This window comes from Mixophyes fleayi, chromosome 2 (genome assembly GCF_038048845.1).
Source record: "Mixophyes fleayi isolate aMixFle1 chromosome 2, aMixFle1.hap1, whole genome shotgun sequence".
Lineage (NCBI taxonomy): Eukaryota > Metazoa > Chordata > Amphibia > Anura > Limnodynastidae > Mixophyes > Mixophyes fleayi.
In genome coordinates this window covers 18,286,118-18,308,333 of record NC_134403.1, presented here as the reverse complement: position 1 = coordinate 18,308,333, position 22,216 = coordinate 18,286,118, and the positions used below count along the sequence as shown (strand labels likewise).

General features: G+C 47.7%; 1 long non-coding RNA gene across 1 annotated transcript in view; it reads right to left on the bottom strand.

The window, feature by feature from the left end:
* The window catches only part of LOC142140045 (uncharacterized), a 42,070-nt gene that overhangs the window by 171 nt on the left and 19,683 nt on the right, over positions 1-22,216 (bottom strand). Inside the window, exon 2 of the long non-coding RNA XR_012688273.1 lies at positions 20,598-20,777. This is a non-coding gene — a long non-coding RNA (uncharacterized LOC142140045). The remainder of the gene's footprint in view (positions 1-20,597; positions 20,778-22,216) is intronic.

Genomic DNA, 22,216 nt, shown 5'->3' with positions numbered 1-22,216 from the left:
CATGCATAGGGTAAATATCAGCAGCTTACTAAACACGGGGAAATTAAATCCATATACCGGCCATGCACATAGCTTAAAAGACACAGGGTTTGGACACAATTAATTGTTATAATCATTTTCATTCATTTTGCATTCTACTATCCCCTCTCCTAGCTGTAAATCAAAAAGACGACAGTTTTCCACATTCAGGAAACGTTGGTACTCCCATGGCTGACTAATATCTTTCTCAAAGGGTATAATTTGACAAAGCCAGTGAAGAACACTAGAGAGGTTTTTTTTTTTTCTACAGCAATTTGGCCAAATGATCCTACTTTGAAGTAATGTGAAATTATAAAAGAATATAAAATAGAATTATAAACAAGGAATACAAAATAGTGTTCATACAGAACCAACCAGACTTTTCTTCTTAGCAATTGCGATACGCTTTGCATAATTCAACAGATGGTAATTTATAAGACGTACAAAAGGTAGCAATAGGAAGACACTAAAGTAATAATTCTACATTCCTACTAAACTTTTTGCAATACTTACGCTAGGTAACGTTCATTACATTCATTGAGCTTTTACTAAGGTTTCCATCCATCTAGTTGTAGCCCCAGGGGTTGTTTTCAAACAAAATAGAGAATAAATGAATCTATTTTAAGTCTAACTTTAAAGAGAAATAAGGAACATACACAAATGTCATCACAGTATCTAACTCTGTTTTATAATCTCTCTACACATTACTTCATTGTGGACTACTGGAAACTGGTGTTAACTGAACGGACGTCACAACATTTTCACTATTGTATGTATGTGAGTTACCAGAGAACGAGTAATATCGTTATCTTGTTTAATTAGTCTGTTTCATTGAATTTCTATCAAATTAGTGCTCCCGAACTCCAATATTAAATCAGCGGGAGAAGGAATATATTTTCGTAGTATTTGTCCATCAGTCCTATTAAGAAGGATTAATGGGTTGGGATAAGAAGTAATTGGTCACTTGATAGTAGAAAACACAGAACCATCTGAGTCCTGCGTTAATTACATCCAGATAAATGAACCGTCGCTTAACGAGCACATGAACAGGAATTATGAAGCAAATGACCGGTAATTAACCTGATCTAGACGTTTGGACTGTAAAATCAGAACTCCCAAAAAACCTCCACTATGAATGACCACCGCTAAATGATCAAAGCAGTTGTTCACAGGGTAGTCCCAACTTTTGATCATTTCGTGACGGCCGTTTGTAGTGTCCAACTGTTTTTTTTTTCTAATGGGATTTTTCAGTTGTTTTTTTCTTTTTGATGCAGACTATGACAAATTAAGAAAGAAAAGAAGATGATGTTATAATATATTTAAGAAAGTAGCGGACAAGGGGTTTTGGGGAGTGATTTATTCAATTTAACCTTACGCTAAACTGTGTTTATTAATTTTTCCTCTTTGGGTATAACAAGCAAGGGTCTTAGGGGGTCATAGTGGAAACCACACAAGGGGGTAAATGTATCAAGCTGAGAGTTTTCCGCTAGGTTTGAAAAAAGTGGAGATGTTGCCTATAATAACCAATCAGATTCTAGCTGTCATTTTGTAGAATGTACTAAATAAATGATAGCTAGAATCTGATTGGTCTTTCAAACCACCGGAAAACTCTCAGCTTGATACATTTACCCCCAGGACGGATTAGATAGAGCAGTAATCTGTGGTCTGAGTGGAGGTAACTGCCAGTCACCTCCAGCTGCAAGTGATTGACAGTTCCCTTCGCTCAAACCATAATCACGTTCAGATCTCAGCTACTCAGTCGCAGGTTTTTCTCTACAAGAGACAGCTACCTCTGCTTAGAGCTCAGATGCTGCTGATGCATTCGCTTTAAAATCAAATAAACTTTAATTATTATCGTCTCTGTTGTTCAGCAGAAACAGAGGTTCTCATTGCAAACTCATATAGTGCAGGTAAAACGGATCATTAGTTCGGTGTTTAATAGTAACAGTGTGGAGAAATAGGTAATTAATCCACTTAACCCAAGTTTAATTACAAGAGAATATCACAGATAGATAATGGCACAAAGATAAGGAACCTGTCCACATATTAGCAGTACAAAACTGTACCAGCAATGAGGTAATGTTTAGCATTTAAATAAGTGTATATTGTCATATACCATGTAATTTGTGTTATCATAGTGTTACAACAATAATATGCAACGTCTGACCAATCAGGGGTCATGTAGATTTATTGTGTGTATGAAAGTCTCAGCTCAATAAACATTTGCCTGCGATTATCATAATAACCCTGCCACTAGATGGCGATATAGAGATATATATATATATATATATATATATATATATATATATATATATATATTATACACACACACACACACAATAAAAGATGTATTTCCAGCCACAAAACCCACAACCCTGTACATTTCAATACTCACATTTGTGTGTTAAAAACTGTACAGTTGTCATTTTAGAATCTCATTTTTTGTTTCCTGTCAGATATTCTTATCTTACATTATATATGAAAACACTGAGAGGTTGCAAATATTAGTCAAATTTCCACATATATCTGATATAGAGGTCGTGCACGATAAAAGAAAATCACACTTTTATTTTTCAACATCCATAAATACAAAAATATATTTCAAGGTGTTAAGTAGATATTTTCAGCAATCCCTACTTATTTGCAGCATTCTACACACACAGGACTGTAAGTAAGTGTACTGGGGTTTGTATGGTGCAACACAGACACTGCAGTGCCTTACAAAAAGCCAAAAGGAGTAAGAAAATACATTAGGAACAATGTTTATCATATATGGCTGCAATACACACACTGATACAAATTTTTTTATTTTTTTTTAAAAAAAAAAAACCACATTAGTGGAACTCAAATCCAAAACACATGGTTAAACCGACTCACCCATTAACACATCTGCAAAGACTGCCCCAGCAAACCGGCAAGTTAACAGTTACCGCTCCAAGCGAGTATTGCCAACATGGAAACGTTTCTTTGAGTTTCCCTAGTCTATATATTATTATGCTAAATACACCCCTGAGTGTCTGACAGTCTAGTGAATATATAGATACGGACATAGGCAAACCGAGGGGGGGGTTCCTAGTGCCTGGAAACCCCCCTCCAAGCCTGGGGCACTGTTTAATTGAGGTGGATGGACCCTGCTCCCGCTTCACACAGCTCTGCTTGAAAAGGGAGAGCTGCGTGCACCTAACAGTAGTGCATGCAGCATTGCCCATGTATATTATGGGGATAGGAAGAGCTGGAGAGCAGCCAAGCACTGTCTAAAATTATAGCTACGCCCCCATGCATGCTGGTCATGCCCACTGGCGGCGTGGTGTGGAAACCCCCCTCTACAAATCCTGCCTTTGCCCCTGACGGAGGGGATGGTAAATGGGCCAAACATCCTTGTTGATTGTACTATTTCAACCTATAGGTCTCCTCTGGGTGCTCTGGTTTCCTTCCATAGTACAAACACCGGCGTCGGTTTGTGTATCAGAGAATTAAGATTGTCAGCTCTACGTGGCAAGGACTGATGTCAATGATTAAACATTCTCTGTAAAGCGTTATAAGTTGCCGCTATATAAAAGTTAATAATTATAATGTACGAGCAGACCTACAAAAATCAAAACGACAAGAAGTTTGTTGTCTCGGTAAGACAAATGAGTTGTGTGTATACAGCACAGAACGCATTCATCTCACAGACTCCCAGGGGAACCAAAACTATTTTGAATAGTTATCATCCCACATGCGATGTAAACAGTGACTCACCCGACCTCTTCATTGTACTGTAAAAGACAAACACTCCATGTTATTTCTGTCCTGGCCGCACCTTGCCTCATACGCAGCGACAGAGACGTAGAGAACAAGACAACGTGGGACAAGGAAACTCCTTCTGCCAGCGGCAACGCCTGGGATGCCAACACCAAGCTCTGGTAATCACCGTGCCAGGAGGTGCGACTGTAACAAGCACCTAAATTTCACAAAACCTAAAGCCAACGTTCTATTTAATCAACTATTAAAGGAGATTATTCTGGTCCACAGAGATGTTTACAAAGGGCTGTGGTTTTATTTTGGCTGAATGCTGGAGTTTCACCTGTAACTGCCACGAATCAAAGCTACGATTAGTCATCATCACAATTAATCATTAATTTTTATATGATCTCCATTTTATTAAAACCATTAAATGGACAATACATTCTACTTAGCTTCATAAAAACTGGATGAACTGTCTGTGCTCCGTAAGATTTATCCAACTTCAACTGAAACTTAATTTTATAGTTTGTTTTAAAACAAGATTAATAAAGTATTTAGCGGCTATGTGTTTATTTACATAATCGGAAAACCCCCTCATTCTTAAAAATACCTCCATGTTTTATAAATACCGCTATTGTGATTAATTTACCGCCTCTGGAATAAATCGAATAAAAGCCCAAACAACGGATAACACGTTGAAATGATTTGTTACAATAATTAATGCTGAATCCATAGTCTCTGATCACATTCAAGGTCTGGTCCCGGTTTGCAAAGAAATTCCCTTTAACATTTTTACTCACCATGCGGTAATACTTGTATCATTCCATAAGTTGGCTGCTATTTTCACAACCTTTTCTTATCCTATACCAGTGGTTCCCAAACTTTCTCAGTTCAAGGCACCCTTAGGGTCACCATCATTTTTCCAAGGCAACCATAAGCCAAAATAATTACCAGGTAGTCCCGTTTTTTAAGTAGTTGGGTCAAAATGACGCAAGATGTATTTAGACCCCTTCACCATCACATTGTGCCTCTTTATCACTGCGCCCCTTTCACCATCTCACACCCTGTGTCCCCTCCTTCACCGTCTCTCTCTCTGTCTGCCCCCCCTCCTTCAGCGCGTCTCTCTCTCTCTGTCCCCCTCCTTCAGCGTCTCTCTCTGTCCCCCCTCCTTCAGCGTGTCTCTCTCTCTCTCTCTGTCCCCCTCCTTCAGCGCGTCTTTCTCTCTGTCCCCCTCCTTCAGCGTGTCTCTCTCTGTCTGCCCCCCTCCTACAGCGCGTCTCTCTCTCTCTCTGTCCCCCTCCAGCGTCTCTCTCTGTCCCCCTCCTTCAGCGCGTCTCTCTCTGTCTGCCCCCCTCCTACAGCGCGTCTCTCTCTGTCCCCCTCCAGCGTCTCTCTCTGTCCCCCTCCTACAGCGCGTCTCTCTCTCTGTCCCCCTCCTACAGCGCGTCTCTCTCTCTCTGTCCCCCTCCTACAGCGCGTCTCTCTCTCTCTGTCCCCCTCCTACAGCGAGCCTCTCTCTCTCTGTCCCCCTCCTACAGCGCGTCTCTCTCTCTCTGTCCCCCTCCTACAGCGCGTCTCTCTCTCTCTGTCCCCCTCCTACAGCGCGTCTCTCTCTCTCTGTCCCCCTCCTACAGCGCGTCTCTCTCTGTCCCCCTCCAGCGTCTTTCTCTCTGTCCCCCTCCTTCAGCGCGTCTCTCTCGCTGTCCCCCTCCTTCAGCGCGTCTCTCTCTCTGTCCCCCTCCTTCAGCGCGTCTCTCTCTCTGTCCCCCTCCTTCAGCGCGTCTCTCTCTCTGTCCCCCTCCTTCAGCGCGTCTCTCTCTCTGTCCCCCTCCTTCAGCGCGTCTCTCTCTCTCTGTCCCCCTCCTACAGCGCGTCTCTCTCTCTGTCCCCCTCCAGCGTCTCTCTCTGTCCCCCTCCTTCAGCGCGTCTCTCTCGCTGTCCCCCTCCTTCAGCGTCTCTCTCTCTCTGTCCCCCTCCGTCAGCGCGTCTCTCTCTCTGTCCCCCTCCTTCAGCGCGTCTCTCTCTCTCTGTCCCCCTCCTTCAGCGCGTCTCTCTCTCTGTCCCCCTCCTTCAGCGCGTCTCTCTCTCTGTCCCCCTCCTTCAGCGCGTCTCTCTCTCTGTCCCCCTCCTTCAGCGCGTCTCTCTCTCTGTCCCCCTCCTTCAGCGCGTCTCTCTCTCTCTCTGTCCCCCTCCAGCGTCTCTCTCTGTCCCCCTCCTTCAGCGCGTCTCTCTCGCTGTCCCCCTCCTTCAGCGCGTCTCTCTCGCTGTCCCCCTCCTTCAGCGCGTCTCTCTCGCTGTCCCCCTCCTTCAGCGCGTCTCTCTCGCTGTCCCCCTCCTTCAGCGCGTCTCTCTCGCTGTCCCCCTCCTTCAGCGCGTCTCTCTCGCTGTCCCCCTCCTTCAGCGCGTCTCTCTCGCTGTCCCCCTCCTTCAGCGCGTCTCTCTCGCTGTCCCCCTCCTTCAGCGCGTCTCTCTCGCTGTCCCCCTCCTTCAGCGCGTCTCTCTCTCTGTCCCCCTCCTTCAGCGCGTCTCTCTCTCTGTCCCCCTCCTTCAGCGCGTCTCTCTCTCTGTCCCCCTCCTTCAGCGCGTCTCTCTCTCTGTCCCCCTCCTTCAGCGCGTCTCTCTCTCTGTCCCCCTCCTTCAGCGCGTCTCTCTCTCTGTCCCCCTCCTTCAGCGCGTCTCTCTCTCTGTCCCCCTCCTTCAGCGCGTCTCTCTCTCTGTCCCCCTCCTTCAGCGCGTCTCTCTCTCTGTCTGTCCCCCTCCTTCAGCGTCTCTCTCTCTGTCTGTCCCCCTCCTTCAGCGCGTCTCTCTCTCTGTCCCCCTCCTTCAGCGCGTCTCTCTCTCTGTCCCCCTCCTTCAGCGCGTCTCTCTCGCTGTCCCCCTCCTTCAGCGCGTCTCTCTCGCTGTCCCCCTCCTTCAGCGCGTCTCTCTCGCTGTCCCCCTCCTTCAGCGCGTCTCTCTCGCTGTCCCCCTCCTTCAGCGCGTCTCTCTCGCTGTCCCCCTCCTTCAGCGCGTCTCTCTCTCTGTCCCCCTCCTTCAGCGTCTCTCTCTCTCTGTCCCCCTCCTTCAGCGCGTCTCTCTCTCTGTCCCCCTCCTTCAGCGCGTCTCTCTCTCTGTCCCCCTCCTTCAGCGCGTCTCTCTCTCTGTCCCCCTCCTTCAGCGCGTCTCTCTCTCTCTGTCCCCCTCCTTCAGCGCGTCTCTCTCTCTCTGTCCCCCTCCTTCAGCGCGTCTCTCGCGCTGTCCCCCTCCTTCAGCGCGTCTCTCTCTCTCTGTCCCCCTCCAGCGTCTCTCTCTGTCCCCCTCCTTCAGCGTGTCTCTCTCTCTGTCCCCCTCCTTCAGCGTGTCTCTCTCTCTGTCCCCCTCCTTCAGCGCGTCTCTCTCTCTCTGTCCCCCTCCTTCAGCGCGTCTCTCGCGCTGTCCCCCTCCTTCAGCGCGTCTCTCTCTCTCTGTCCCCCTCCAGCGTCTCTCTCTGTCCCCCTCCTTCAGCGTGTCTCTCTCTCTGTCCCCCTCCTTCAGCGCGTCTCTCTCTCTGTCCCCCTCCTTCAGCGCGTCTCTCTCTCTGTCCCCCTCCTTCAGCGCGTCTCTCTCTGTCCCCCTCCTTCAGCGCGTCTCTCTCTCTGTCCCCCTCCTACAGCGCGTCTCTCTCTCTCTCTGTCCCCCTCCTACAGCGCGTCTCTCTCTCTCTGTCCCCCTCCAGCGTCTCTCTCTGTCCCCCTCCTTCAGCGTCTCTCTCTCTGTCTGTCCCCCTCCTTCAGCGTCTCTCTCTCTCTGTCCCCCTCCTTCAGCGCGTCTCTCTCTCTGTCCCCCTCCTTCAGCGCGTCTCTCTCTCTGTCCCCCTCCTTCAGCGCGTCTCTCTCTCTGTCCCCCTCCTTCAGCGCGTCTCTCTCTCTGTCCCCCTCCTTCAGCGCGTCTCTCTCTCTGTCCCCCTCCTTCAGCGCGTCTCTCTCTCTGTCCCCCTCCTTCAGCGCGTCTCTCTCTGTCCCCCTCCTTCAGCGCGTCTCTCTCTGTCCCCCTCCTTCAGCGCGTCTCTCTCTGTCCTCCTCCTTCAGCGCGTCTCTCTCGCTGTCCCCCTCCTTCAGCGCGTCTCTCTCGCTGTCCCCCTCCTTCAGCGCGTCTCTCTCTCTGTCCCCCTCCTTCAGCGCGTCTCTCTCTCTGTCCCCCTCCTTCAGCGCGTCTCTCTCTCTGTCCCCCTCCTTCAGCGCGTCTCTCTCTCTGTCCCCCTCCTTCAGCGCGTCTCTCTCTGTCCCCCTCCTTCAGCGCGTCTCTCTCTGTCCCCCTCCTTCAGCGCGTCTCTCTCTCTGTCCCCCTCCTTCAGCGCGTCTCTCTCTCTGTCCCCCTCCTACAGCGCGTCTCTCTCTCTGTCCCCCTCCTTCAGCGCGTCTCTCTCTCTGTCCCCCTCCAGCGTCTCTCTGTCCCCCTCCTTCAGCGCGTCTCTCTCGCTGTCCCCCTCCTTCAGCGTGTCTCTCTCTCTGTCCCCCTCCTTCAGCGCGTCTCTCTCTCTCTGTCCCCCTCCTACAGCGCGTCTCTCTCTCTGTCCCCCTCCGTCAGCGCGTCTCTCTCTCTCTGTCCCCCTCCGTCAGCGCGTCTCTCTCTCTCTGTCCCCCTCCTTCAGCGCGTCTCTCTCTCTCTGTCCCCCTCCTTCAGCGCGTCTCTCTCTCTCTGTCCCCCTCCTTCAGCGCGTCTCTCTCTGTCCCCCTCCTTCAGCGCGTCTCTCTCTCTCTGTCCCCCTCCTTCAGCGCGTCTCTCTCTCTGTCCCCCTCCTTCAGCGCGTCTCTCTCTCTGTCCCCCTCCTTCAGCGCGTCTCTCTCTCTGTCCCCCTCCTTCAGCGCGTCTCTCTCTCTCTGTCCCCCTCCAGCGTCTCTCTCTGTCCCCCTCCTTCAGCGCGTCTCTCTCTCTGTCCCCCTCCTTCAGCGCGTCTCTCTCGCTGTCCCCCTCCTTCAGCGCGTCTCTCTCGCTGTCCCCCTCCTTCAGCGCGTCTCTCTCTCTGTCCCCCTCCTTCAGCGCGTCTCTCTCTCTGTCCCCCTCCTTCAGCGCGTCTCTCTCTCTGTCCCCCTCCTACAGCGCGTCTCTCTCTCTGTCCCCCTCCTACAGCGCGTCTCTCTCTCTCTGTCCCCCTCCAGCGTCTCTCTCTGTCCCCCTCCTTCAGCGTCTCTCTCTCTCTGTCTGTCCCCCTCCTTCAGCGCGTCTCTCTCTCTGTCCCCCTCCTTCAGCGCGTCTCTCTCTCTGTCCCCCTCCTTCAGCGCGTCTCTCTCGCTGTCCCCCTCCTTCAGCGTGTCTCTCTCTGTCCCCCTCCTTCAGCGCGTCTCTCTCTCTGTCCCCCTCCTTCAGCGCGTCTCTCTCTCTGTCCCCCTCCTTCAGCGTCTCTCTCTCTCTGTCCCCCTCCTTCAGCGCGTCTCTCTCGCTGTCCCCCTCCTTCAGCGCGTCTCTCTCTCTGTCCCCCTCCTTCAGCGCGTCTCTCTCTCTGTCCCCCTCCTTCAGCGCGTCTCTCTCTCTGTCCCCCTCCTTCAGCGCGTCTCTCTCTCTCTGTCCCCCTCCTTCAGCGCGTCTCTCTCTCTCTGTCCCCCTCCTTCAGCGCGTCTCTCTCTCTCTGTCCCCCTCCTTCAGCGCGTCTCTCTCGCTGTCCCCCTCCTTCAGCGCGTCTCTCTCTCTCTCTGTCCCCCTCCAGCATCTCTCTCTGTCCCCCTCCTTCAGCGCGTCTCTCTCTCTGTCCCCCTCCTTCAGCGCGTCTCTCTCGCTGTCCCCCTCCTTCAGCATCTCTCTCTGTCCCCCTCCTTCAGCGCGTCTCTCTCTCTCTGTCCCCCTCCTTCAGCGCGTCTCTTTCTCTCTGTCCCCCTCCTTCAGCGTGTCTCTCTCTCTGTCCCCCTCCTTCAGCGCGTCTCTCTCGCTGTCCCCCTCCTTCAGCGTGTCTCTCTCTCTGTCCCCCTCCTTCAGCGCGTCTCTCTCTCTGTCCCCCTCCTTCAGCGCGTCTCTCTCTCTGTCCCCCTCCTTCAGCGCGTCTCTCTCTCTGTCCCCCTCCTACAGCGCGTCTCTCTCTCTCTCTGTCCCCCTCCAGTGTCTCTCTCTGTCCCCCTCCTTCAGCGTCTCTCTCTCTGTCTGTCCCCCTCCTTCAGCGCGTCTCTCTGTCTGTCCCCCTCCTTCAGCGCGTCTCTCTCTCTGTCCCCCTCCTTCAGCGCGTCTCTCTCTCTGTCCCCCTCCTTCAGCGCGTCTCTCTCTCTGTCCCCCTCCTTCAGCGCGTCTCTCTCGCTGTCCCCCTCCTTCAGCGCGTCTCTCTCTGTCCCCCTCCTTCAGCGTGTCTCTCTCTGTCCCCCTCCTTCAGCGTGTCTCTCTCTGTCCCCCTCCTTCAGCGCGTCTCTCTCTCTGTCCCCCTCCTTCAGCGCGTCTCTCTCGCTGTCCCCCTCCTTCAGCGTGTCTCTCTCTCTGTCCCCCTCCTTCAGCGCGTCTCTCTCTCTGTCCCCCTCCTTCAGCGCGTCTCTCTCTCTGTCCCCCTTCTTCAGCGTGTCTCTCTCTCTGTCCCCCTTCTTCAGCGTGTCTCTCTCTCTGTCCCCCTCCTTCAGCGTGTCTCTCTCTCTCTCTCTCTGTCCCCCTCATTCAGCGCGTCTTTCTCTCTGTCCCCCTCCTTCAGCGTGTCTCTCTCTGTCTGCCCCCCTCCTTCAGCGCGTCTCTCTCTGTCTGCCCCCCCTCCTTCATATATGCGAGTTCGGTAACCCCCATTTAGCCTGGACCTCACCAAAGGGAGACACCTGAGGAGTTAATCAGCTGGCCGACACATGTGACCTCCGCCTGAACCCACATCTTCAATGCACCACCGACCTGTGAATCCGGTGGGAAAGGTCTCTTCTCTTTTTACAGAAAAAGTCAGTGCCAATTTCTGCATTAGCAAAAATTTCATTCAGGTAAAATAAACATCCAGCTCAGTCAGGTGAACACTCTGTAGTCATAATTCTTCAGGACTGTGCTCCGTAGAGACAGAACATGTGCTAACACACAGTCGATGTGTAACTAAACAGCCGGGGGACGGAATGTATATATTCTCTGTCCTCTATATATATATCACTGCGCCTGCCATACGGGATGTAAACACAGGACACAGCTTTCTGTAAGCAGACACACACAGGATCTATATCAGGACAAGCTGAAGAGTTAGAAACTAATCACCAATAACAACACTTGTAGTACAATGTTCTAGTTTCAGATGAAAGTTCTAAGTCGCACCCTCTGAATCCACGACCTTCGGGAAATAAAGAGTTGTCAGCCACAAAAGTCAATACTGTGGGAAAAATATTTTAATGTCATAGTATCCCTGAGGGTGACTATATATACCAACTCTTCCTGATCTTCAAAGACATTTACTGTTTCCTAAATATTGTCCCTGACAAGAAGCTCATTTTTATCTTAATACATAACCAACGGCAAACTATCTCTCGTTAGATTTGCAATATTAAGCATTGGTTATTAATCTGTATGTACGGAGAACGGCATTGTACAACTTCTCTTGGTTTTTATTGTGAATGGAGTTCTTTGTCCACATACAGTATATCTATTGACATCTGCACAGTATTACTTCTCTATTTCTATATGCTGGATGTACAGTAATTCTCAGTAACTGCTATTCTGCCTGTATCGACAACGGCAAATCCTTCTTAATCTGTATAATGCATCGTATACTGAAAGGGAGTTTACAAAACATAATAGCATTGTATTCACCCCAATAATCATTTTGTGGGGGTGCAAAGTCCTAAATGTGCTCAGAGTGCAGAGTATTTATCTGTAGGGAGCGGGGGCAGTGTCCTATGTGTGCTCAAATAGCAGAGTATTTATCTGTAGAGAGCGGGGGCAGCGTCCTATGTGTGCTCAGAGTGCAGAGTATTTATCTGTAGAGAGCGGGGGCAGCGTCCTATGTGTGCTCAGAGTGCAGAGTATTTCTCTGTAGAGAGCGGGGGCAGTGTCCTATGTCTGCTCAGAGTACAGAGTATTTATCTGTAGAGAGCGGGGGCAGTGTCCTATGTCTGCTCAGAGTGCAGAGTATTTCTCTGTAGAGAGCGGGGGCAGTGTCCTATGTGTGCTCAGAGTGCAGAGTATTTCTCTGTAGAGAGCGGGGTCAGTGTCCTAGGTGTGCTCAGAGTGCAGAGTATTTATCTGTAGGGAGCGGGGGCAGTGTCCTATGTGTGCTCAGAGTGCAGAGTATTTATCTGTAGATAGCGGGGGGCAGTGTCCTATGTGTGCTAAGAGTGCAGAGTATTTATCTGTAGAGAGCGGGGGCAGCGTCCTATGTGTGCTCAGAGTGCAGAGTATTTATCTGTAGAGAGCGGGGGCAGTGTCCTAGGTGTGCTCAGAATGCAGAGTATTTATCTGTAGATAGCGGGGGGCAGTGTCCTATGTGTGCTCAGAGTGCAGAGTATTTATCTGTAGAGAGCAGGGGCAGTGTCCTATGTGTGCTCAGAGTGCAGAGTATTTATCTGTAGAGAGCGGGGGCAGTGTCCTATGTGTGCTCAGAGTGCAGAGTATTTCTCTGTAGAGAGCGGGGGCAGTGTCCTAGGTGTGCTCAGAGTGCAGAGTATTTATCTGTAGAGAACGGGGGGCAGTGTCCTAGGTGTGCTAAGAGTGCAGAGTATTTATCTGTAGATAGCGGGGGGCAGTGTCCTATGTGTGCTCAGAGTGCAGAGTATTTATCTGTAGAGAGCGGGGGCAGTGTCCTATGTGTGCTCAGAGTGCAGAGTATTTATCTGTAGAGAGCGGGGGCAGTGTCCTATGTGTGCTCAGAGTGCAGAGTATTTATCTGTAGATAGCGGGGGGCAGTGTCCTATGTGTGCTCAGAGTGCAGAGTATTTATCTGTAGAGAGCAGGGGCAGTGTCCTATGTGTGCTCAGAGTGCAGAGTATTTATCTGTAGAGAGCGGGGGCAGTGTCCTATGTGTGCTCAGAGTGCAGAGTATTTCTCTGTAGAGAGCGGGGGCAGTGTCCTAGGTGTGCTCAGAGTGCAGAGTATTTATCTGACCATTTGACAATAAGGTGTTCGATCCACTAATAAATTACCTGTTCTACTCGCTGGCTTCACTTTCACCGACAGTTATAAGGTGTAACCAGGTATCGCCCCTGTGACTCAGGGTCACTCTCTCCGCTAATGTGCAGAGACTATTAAAGGAGGATTGTGTACAAGGCTTCGGATGACAAAACCTTAACTGCAAACACAAGACCTGGCAAAAAAATAGGTCTGTAATCCACTTTGGAAATAAGAAAATAGGATGGTATGTGCAGAGGTGTGAGCATGTGGAAAGGGCCCAAACTGAGGTATTATCAGGAACAAAACGTTTCCTTAAAAAGACCACTACATCTAAACACACAAATTGTAGGATATAAAATGGCCACAAAGGACATTCAGAAATATGTCTATAAACATTTCTTAAACTATATCCAGGACAGAAGATGTAAAAGAAAAATTAGAATATGGGGGCGGGGGGGACTTTTTTCCTATGCAAAACAGATCACCTTTCTCCCACTAACAAAGGACACAGCAAATCAGCCTCTTTCTCTGTCATAACTGAACATTAGAATAATAGCCCATACTACACAGCAAATGTCAATACAATGACAACAAGTTCTGTTTACTTTTTGGGATAGACATAAGAATATCCTTACAAAGAACAAGGATCAATAGGGTTTGAGGTTATCATAGGTTAAAAAAAGGGCAGACTAGATGGGCCAAGTGGTTCTTATCGGCCGTCACACTCTATGGGGCAAATTCAATTAGCGCACGTTTTCAGGTACCTGAACATCAGGGATTTCTACTCGCACCTATGTTTCTATGCTTCTTTCAGTACACTAGTATCACCAATAAACTTCTGAGGCGCAATGGAGGCAGCCATTTTGTGGGCGGACCCAATACTCATGAGAATGCAGCTGATGAACTCACCAGGGGGCCTGTGATGTTGCATGACGCAGAGCGTTTCTGTCACATCACTGGTTGTTAGGCTGGCAAATATTGTATCACTCCTCAAAATGGCTGCCTCCGCTGTGTGCATGTAGCCCCTCCTCATAGGTGAAGTCTAGTAGTATAGATGATCGGTGTTGGGATTTCTTCAGCCTCATGACCCATGCTCCGTCAGAGTTAGCAATTTCTGACCTGGATCCAGCAAGCTCGTAGATGTACTCTATGTCTCGCTGGCTCCTCCCGCTTACATCCCCTGGGAGGCCGTTTAGAGGGACTCGCGGCTGCATTTGGGCAATTCCTCTGAGCACACACCTCCAATCAGCTATCCCAAAACATGAACTTGGGCTGAAACACTGCTTCCTTTCCAATTAATGTCTCAGGTTAAGATTGGAAGCAATCAAATGTAGACCTTGGTCTACCTACTAGGACATAGGCAAACCGAGGAGGGGGGGGGGGGTTCCTAGTGCCTGGAAGCCCCCTCCAAGCCTGGAGCACTGTATAATTGAGGTGGCTGGACCCTGCTCCCGCTTCACACAGCTCTGCTTGAAAAGGGAGAGCTGTGTGCACCTAACAGTAGTGCACACAGCATTGTCCGTGTATATTATGATGATAGGAAGAGTTGGAGAGCAGCCAAGCACTGTCTAATATTATAGCCACGCCCCCATGCATGCTGGCCACGCCCACTGGTAACGTGGTGTGGGAACCCCCCTCTATAAATCCTGCGTTTGCCCCTGTAGGACATTGCAGGAGTATCTTTAACTCCTCTCTCCACACTTCCTCTGAGCATCCTTCCATCACCAATCTCCCTCCCGCTTCTAATCCCGTTACTTATCACCTCCCTAGGCGCAGTACTTCTCGTTAACCCTAATCTAATGGGTGCACCCCACACTAGTGCTTAGCCTAACGGGGTGCTAAGTGCACATTAGACAGGTACACTAGTTAAGAAGTTGTTGGATGCTATTCCCAAGACTGAATCTTGTGACCACGACTTTCTCAGATACGTGGTAAGGTGGGCAAGTATTTAAATCTATTAGGCCCCATAACTGACGTTTTGTAAAAAACTGCAGACACCCTAATGCGCTTACAAGCGGTAAATGCAAAAAATGGAACAAGTAGCCATCATAACAAAAATGCTACCGCAATCCATCAGAAGCACCAATGGATATAGCAACACTACACGCCCTAAAAATGCATTAAAAACACAAATGGGTATGAGCCCTTAGTCAAGTCATTTCATCTGGCCAGTTATTGAAGTCTAAGAAGCCATCTGTTACCAGACAGTTACACAGTGGGATTAGTCACCGACAGGGCGAGAAGTGAGCTGTTTATTAGTACATAGCACTGGGCCTCAGCGACGAGATGAATCCAGTCTTAGCGCAGAGGTCTCCATCATTACCAGTCATTAGTATTCGCGGCCCCCTGAGCAGACCCTATCAGCATATCTCCCAGCAAAGAGTCTGCACGGTCTTCTGAGGAGAAGCCAAAAATCATCTTAGTTCTCCCATTAGCGATGCCGACATCGTTCTGCTGAAACGTGATACAGACTATTGATGTCATCGGTTTGGGGATTCTGCCAGAGTGAGACGATGAATCTGATCTCACTCGTAGTGCCGGTAAGAGGAACATTTATAAATCATCTTCTCTCATCACCGCTCAGGGTCATCTTCAGTGTCTCCACCATTGTGCTGCACCAAACCCCCCCATACCTGCGACAGCCTTGTCCTATACTGTAGCGTCAGACCGCAGTGATATCTGCAGGTCCGATTATATGCCGTTACACAGAGGGCTATTGTGCAGGTTTAGAAAAGGTTAATGTGCTGAAGATCAATAATATTCCTGGCGCCTCTCAGCACCCAGGGACAAAATCTTCCCTCTCCTCACATCGATCTCTTAACGATTTCTCCTTTAAACACATTCAGGAGTATTTCCCTTTGTCCATAGGACAAAATATCTCAAAACTTGTTACAGAGATCTGTCCAGACACATTAGGTCTTATGCAAAATGGGAATAAAATTACTATTTAAAAAAGAAAAACAAGAAAAGGGCAATCAATCAAAGTCAGCAGTAACTGCATAAACCCCATTTACTCACATAATCATGCAAAAGTATATTACCCCCAACAATACGGAATCTGGGAGACTCAGTGCCACTCCCCCAAGCAGCGATACAACTCTCTAATCTACCCAAACTTGCCCCTATGTGTCCTAAACGGCCCATCCTTTGATTAGATAGATCTGGACTGTCCTACAAAATAATTGGGCATTTGGGGGCACACAAAAGGTAGTCACCCCCATAACTGAGAGTACCTACAAGCAGGAAGTGTGTCTAGTTTAGATCACTTAATACGGCTCTCTAAAAAGCACCAAACTACTAGATGCTGTTACATTGACATGCCAGTGATGTTGTGTAGTTGGCAGTGCCAGCTGCCCCCCCCCCCTTCCCCATTTGAGTATATAGATGGGTAATAGAGGGAGCGCAAGCATGAAGGGGTATGGAGTACAATATTTATTTTTGTTTATTGGTCCCTTAATTATATTCCCACTTATATACTCACACAACTTGCTATTGTCATTAGAAACAGTTTTTTGAAAATCATCCCAGTAAGTCACAATCTAACACATATTTTTCCTATTTGTACCCTTAAAACTAAAGTAGTAACTATTACGCAGCCAAATAACACAAGTATTCATCACAAAATATACACGTTTATGTAAGTTTAACGGTCCTGTAAAAGACCCATTTAAAACATAAAATAAAGTATCTGGGTGAGGTAGGATATCAGCTCTGTACCGAACAGTTAAAAGTTTTGTATCTGCAGATTCTATATAATTAATGTTTCTGTGCACTATTAAATACACTGTTTTATTTGGCCAGGTTCATAGATTACTTTGCTAATTTCTGCTTTAATGAACAAGGAATGTATGTTTCCTTAGGAAGTGAAGGTCGGTACATGGGGAATAGTGGCTCAGTATGTTTCTGTCCGTCTGGAATAACAGCAAGGATTTGGGCACACACTGAGTTTTCTGATCAGACGTTTTATTCAGTGCACTTATTGCAGAGGTTCAGAACAGACTCAATCTGTAACACTCGGGACTGTCAAAGTCGTTCCCTGACAGGCAGCCAAATATCCCGGTCATCCGCCTCACCGTCCACAGACGGCCCATGAATTCCGATGCGGAACATGTCCTAGAAAACGTCTTTTACTAAACAAACCGTGCCTCATGCTGCCTTTGTTCCTCTGCTCATGTCCCCCATGTACAAACACCTTCATTTACTAGAAGTTATTCACAATTAAACTCCAATTTCTGCAGACTTCATTAACGTCTAACAGTCGCCTATACACTGTGAAAGCAGCCACGTAATAATCAGCCTGAAAACAGCCGTGTCCTAATTTTTCAAGTAAAGCCCCTATTTTCCCCACCAGGAACCTTGAGTACTTTATATTCCCAAAATTGAGACTCCTGGGGATATATTTACTAAACTGCGGATCTGAAAAAGTGGAGATGTTGCCTATAGCAACCAATCAGATTCTAGGGCCTGATTCATTAAGGATCTTAACTTGAGTAACTTCTTATTTCAGTCTCCTGGACAAAACCACGTTACAATGCAAGGGGTGCAAATTAGTATTCTGTTTTGCACATAAGTTAAATACTGACTTTTTTTCATGTAGCACACAAATATCAACTTTAAATTTCAGTGTACAAATAAGCTATCAAGTATTTGTGTGCTGCATGAAAAAACAGTCAGTATTTAACTTATGTGCAAAACAGAATACTAATTTGCACCCCTTGCATTGTAACGTGGTTTTGTCCAGGAGGCTGAAATAAGAAGTTACTCAAGTTAAGATCCTTAATGAATCAGGCCCCTAGTTATTATTTATTTAGTGCATTATACAAAATGACAGCTAGAATCTGATTGGTTGCTTTAGGCAACATCTCCACTTTTTCAAACCCACAGTTGAATAAATATACCCTCAGGTAAACAAAAAAAAGTAACATGACAAGCGGACGCAGATGCCCATAATAGTTATACCTTATTTGAGACCTTAAAAGGGATCTTGGAATATTTTAAAGACTGAGTGAACTTCAGGCCACATCGCTGAACCTGCATTATTGGTCCATTATTTTATCCAGGAAACTTTTATTTTACTTGTTTCTGTGTTGGCGTAAATGATTTTACACCATTTTTTTATTGTATACTTTTACTGTTCACAGGAAAAGGCAAGACATTTATGCGACAGTCATAGATGAATACAGATTATTTCATATTTATAAACATGCCCCTTAATAGTTACCTTTTATCATGTATGGATTTAAAGTGTAGATAGCCCAGGTCTGTCTTTCCACAGTGTCCCCCTTTCCCCCACCAAGCTGTGCTTTGGGCATTCTTGTGGCGTTATCAACGCCAACTCCAATTAAAGAAAACAAAAACACGATGGAAGGAAAGAAGAGCGAATGGTTTGTGAAATACAATGACACGATTTGTTTGAGGGGGATAAACTGCTCATTTATCACAGCCAACGACCTCATTTCCAAAAAGTAATTTCTCCGATCTACAGCAACATGATGGATTCCGCTGTATGACCCAGGGCTTTCTTCTAGGGTTGTAGCCATGTCCCGCCCCCCCCCCCCCCTATGAGGTCACTGTGACTTGTTTAACGCTTCGAGTGCCACGGAGGAAGAATCTACGTTGGCGCAGCTACACTTAGTACAGCCTGTCTGCATTTTCCTGCGATTGATTATTTTCTGTAATTTCTGGGATGGGCCACACCCTACAACAATGTCACACACATGCCCAGTCGTATGGCCACACCCCCATGCAACGCTGTGTTGTGTTGTATTGTATATCACACCTCAATTAGATTTGACAAGATAGCCCTGGGACAAGATCAATTACGGGGAAGAGAAAGCAAATAATGGGACTGTACTGACTGGAGAGCTCTGCAACGGAACCTGCGGAAACTAGGTAAAGTTTTATAAGAACAACATTTATATACATTCACCTCTTAATAAATACAAAAACAAAATAAAGAAATAGGGTTATGGGCCTTTAATGAAACAGGCTCCACGAACTTGTCATGTGACTAATTCTGAAAGTATTGCATGATGGGAATTGTTACTTATTGAAGGCAAAAGACCCATAAATACTAGGATCACCTCATCCACACACTACAATGTATTCGTTTTAATACTGCGTTAGTCTCCTAGACGGTGGACAAATACTCCCTTGGCACACCAATGTGGAAAAAAAATGGATCAATGAAGTCAGAATAACGGAAAAAAACGGATCTAAAAACAAACAAAACACTAAATAAGAAACCAAATTCAAAGGTTGCACTCTACCATCATTCTTTAAAACGTGTCTGCTCTGTAAGCAATGAAACTAAAATAAAATATTACTTTGCTGCTCTATATCTGTGTCCTGCACACACCTGTAGGGAATCCCTGCTCTAGATCTGGTGTCCTGCACACACCTGTGGGGAATCCCTGCTCTAGATCTGTGTCCTGCACACACCTGTAGGGAATCGCTGCTCTAGATCTGTGTCCTGCACACACCTGTAGGGAATCGCTGCTCTAGATCTGTGTCCTGCACACACCTGTAGGGAATCGCTGCTCTAGATCTGTGTCCTGCACACACCTGTAGGCAATCGCTGCTCTAGATCTGTGTCCTGCACACACCTGTAGGCAATCGCTGCTCTAGATCTGTGTCCAGCACACACCTGTAGGGAATCGCTGCTCTAGATCTGTGTCCTGCACACACCTGTAGGGAATCGCTGCTCTATGTCCTGCAAACACCTGTGAGGAATCCCTGCTCTAGATCTGTGTCCTGCACACACCTGTGGGGAATCGCTGCTCTATGTCCTGCAAACACCTGTGAGGAATCCCTGCTCTAGATCTGTGTCCTGCACACACCTGTGGGGAATCCCTGCTCTATGTCCTGCACACACCTGTGGGGAATCCCTGCTCTATGTCCTGCACACACCTGTGGGGAATCCCTGCTCTATGTCCTGCACACACCTGTGGGGAATCCCTGCTCTATGTCCTGCACACACCTGTAGGGAATCGCTGCTCTAGATCTGTGTCCTGCACACACCTGTAGGGAATCGCTGCTCTAGATCTGTGTCCTGCACACACCTGTAGGGAATCCCTGCTCTAGATCTGTGTCCTGCACACACCTGTAGGGAATCCCTGCTCTAGATCTGTGTCCTGCACACACCTGTAGGGAATCGTTGCTCTATGTCCTGCACACACCTGTGGGGAATCCCTGCTCTATGTCCTGCACACACCTGTGGGGAATCCCTGCTCTATGTCCTGCACACACCTGTGGGGAATCCCTGCTCTATGTCCTGCACACATCTGTGGGGAATCCCTGCTCTATGTCCTGCACACACCTGTAGGGAATCGCTGCTCTAGATCTGGTGTCCTGCACACACCTGTAGGGAATCCCTGCTCTAGATCTGGTGTCCTGCACACACCTGTAGGGAATCCCTGCTCTAGATCTGGTGTCCTGCCCACACCTGTAGGGAATCCCTGCTCTAGATCTGGTGTCCTGCACACACCTGTAGGGAATCCCTGCTCTAGATCTGGTGTCCTGCACACACCTGTAGGGAATCCCTGCTCTAGATCTGGTGTCCTCCACACACCTGTAGGGAATCCCTGCTCTATGTCCTGCACACACCTGTAGGGAATCCCTGCTCTAGATCTGTGTCCAGCACACACATGTGGGGAATATCCCTGCTCTAGATCTGTGTCCAGCACACACCTGTGGGGAATCCCTGCTCTAGATCTTTATCCTGCACACACCTGTGAGGAATCCCTGCTCTAAATCTGTGTCCTGCACACACCTGTAGGGAATCCCTGCTCTATGTCCTGCACACACCTGTAGGGATTTGCTGCTCTAGAACCAGGCCCTAGCATTGCTGTCCTCACCTTTGGCCGCTTCCACTGCACACCTTGGACGCGCTGCGTCTTGTAAAACAGAGAATCGTTGTTGGCTGGAAACACGGGGTCTTCAAAGAGTTCCTTCTTCCTCTGGCACTCCTTCTTCAGGGCGTAGAACTGCTGGTGCCCAAACGTCACCACCGAGGAAAACATTCTTCACAAGATCGTCTACATAAACCAAAGAAGTCATCGTTAAATCCTACTGACATCTACTCTCCCAGGACAATAAGCCGCCCGCTGCCCTCTATGCACAGCCCCAGACATTTCATGGGCTGTATTCTCCTCAATATTGGTTAAGGCCACAAAATAACTGCCCTCAGAATTCTCTTCTAGATAGATTCTGCCCCCACCCAGAGCTTCAAAATGGCCCAAAACCTAGGTGACCAAACCGTTAATTATATGGCAAGTAATACAAATAACTCCTTGTAGGTTATTACCTGTGTCTTCTTATAACGGCACACGCGGGAGAGAGAGACATTCAAACACTGAATAATACCAGACTCCATTCTGTGGCACCATATATCCTTCAATTTATACATAAACACACACACAGTGCCCCAACATGACCTGACCACTGGACATGATCAGAATACAATTCTATTACACTGTATACAGACATAGGACACTACACCCCCAACATGACCTGACCACTGGGCATGATCATAATACAATTCTTTTACACTCTATACAGACATAGGACACTACACCCCCAACATGATCATAATACAATTCTATTACACTATATACAGACATAGGACACTACACCCCCAACATGACCTGACCACTGGGCATGATCAGAATACAATTCTATTACACTGTATACAGACATAGGACACTACACCCCCAACATGACCTGACCACTGGGCATGATCATAATACAATTCTTTTACACTCTATACAGACATAGGACACTACACCTCCAACATGACCTGACCACTGGACATGACTATAATACAATTCTATCACACTGTATACAGACATAGGACACTACACCCCCAACATGACCTGACCACTGGACATGATCGTAATACAATTCTATTACACTGTATACAGACATAGGACACTACATCTCCAACATGACTTTACCACTGGACATGACTATAATACAATTCTATCACACTGTATACAGACATAGGACACTACACCCCCAACATGATCATAATACAATTCTATTACACTCTATACAGACATAGGACACTGCACCCCCAACATGACCTGACCACTGGGCATGATCAGAATACAATTGCATTACACGCCTACTAAACATATTCAACATCTTCAGTAAACCGGTTTCTCTCGTTTACACAGAAAGAACACGTTTTTCAAGTGCCCTAGGAGCAAAGAACACAGATAATAGTACGGGGGAGTTTACAAACAAAAGATACCTTTCTATGCCAGATACACAGTAATTAGAGTTGTGAAACCCTAGGATGAATCACTAATATAAGTAATGACAGACCTGCTGACTTACAGTAATCTGGAAACACATTAAATTCCAGTGTATGGTACTCGTAAATCACTGTGCAATAATCCTGACACTGCCAAGTTCTCTAGCTGGCATAATACGGTAAAATAATTACAGGTGAATTTATGTAATTCCATCTACT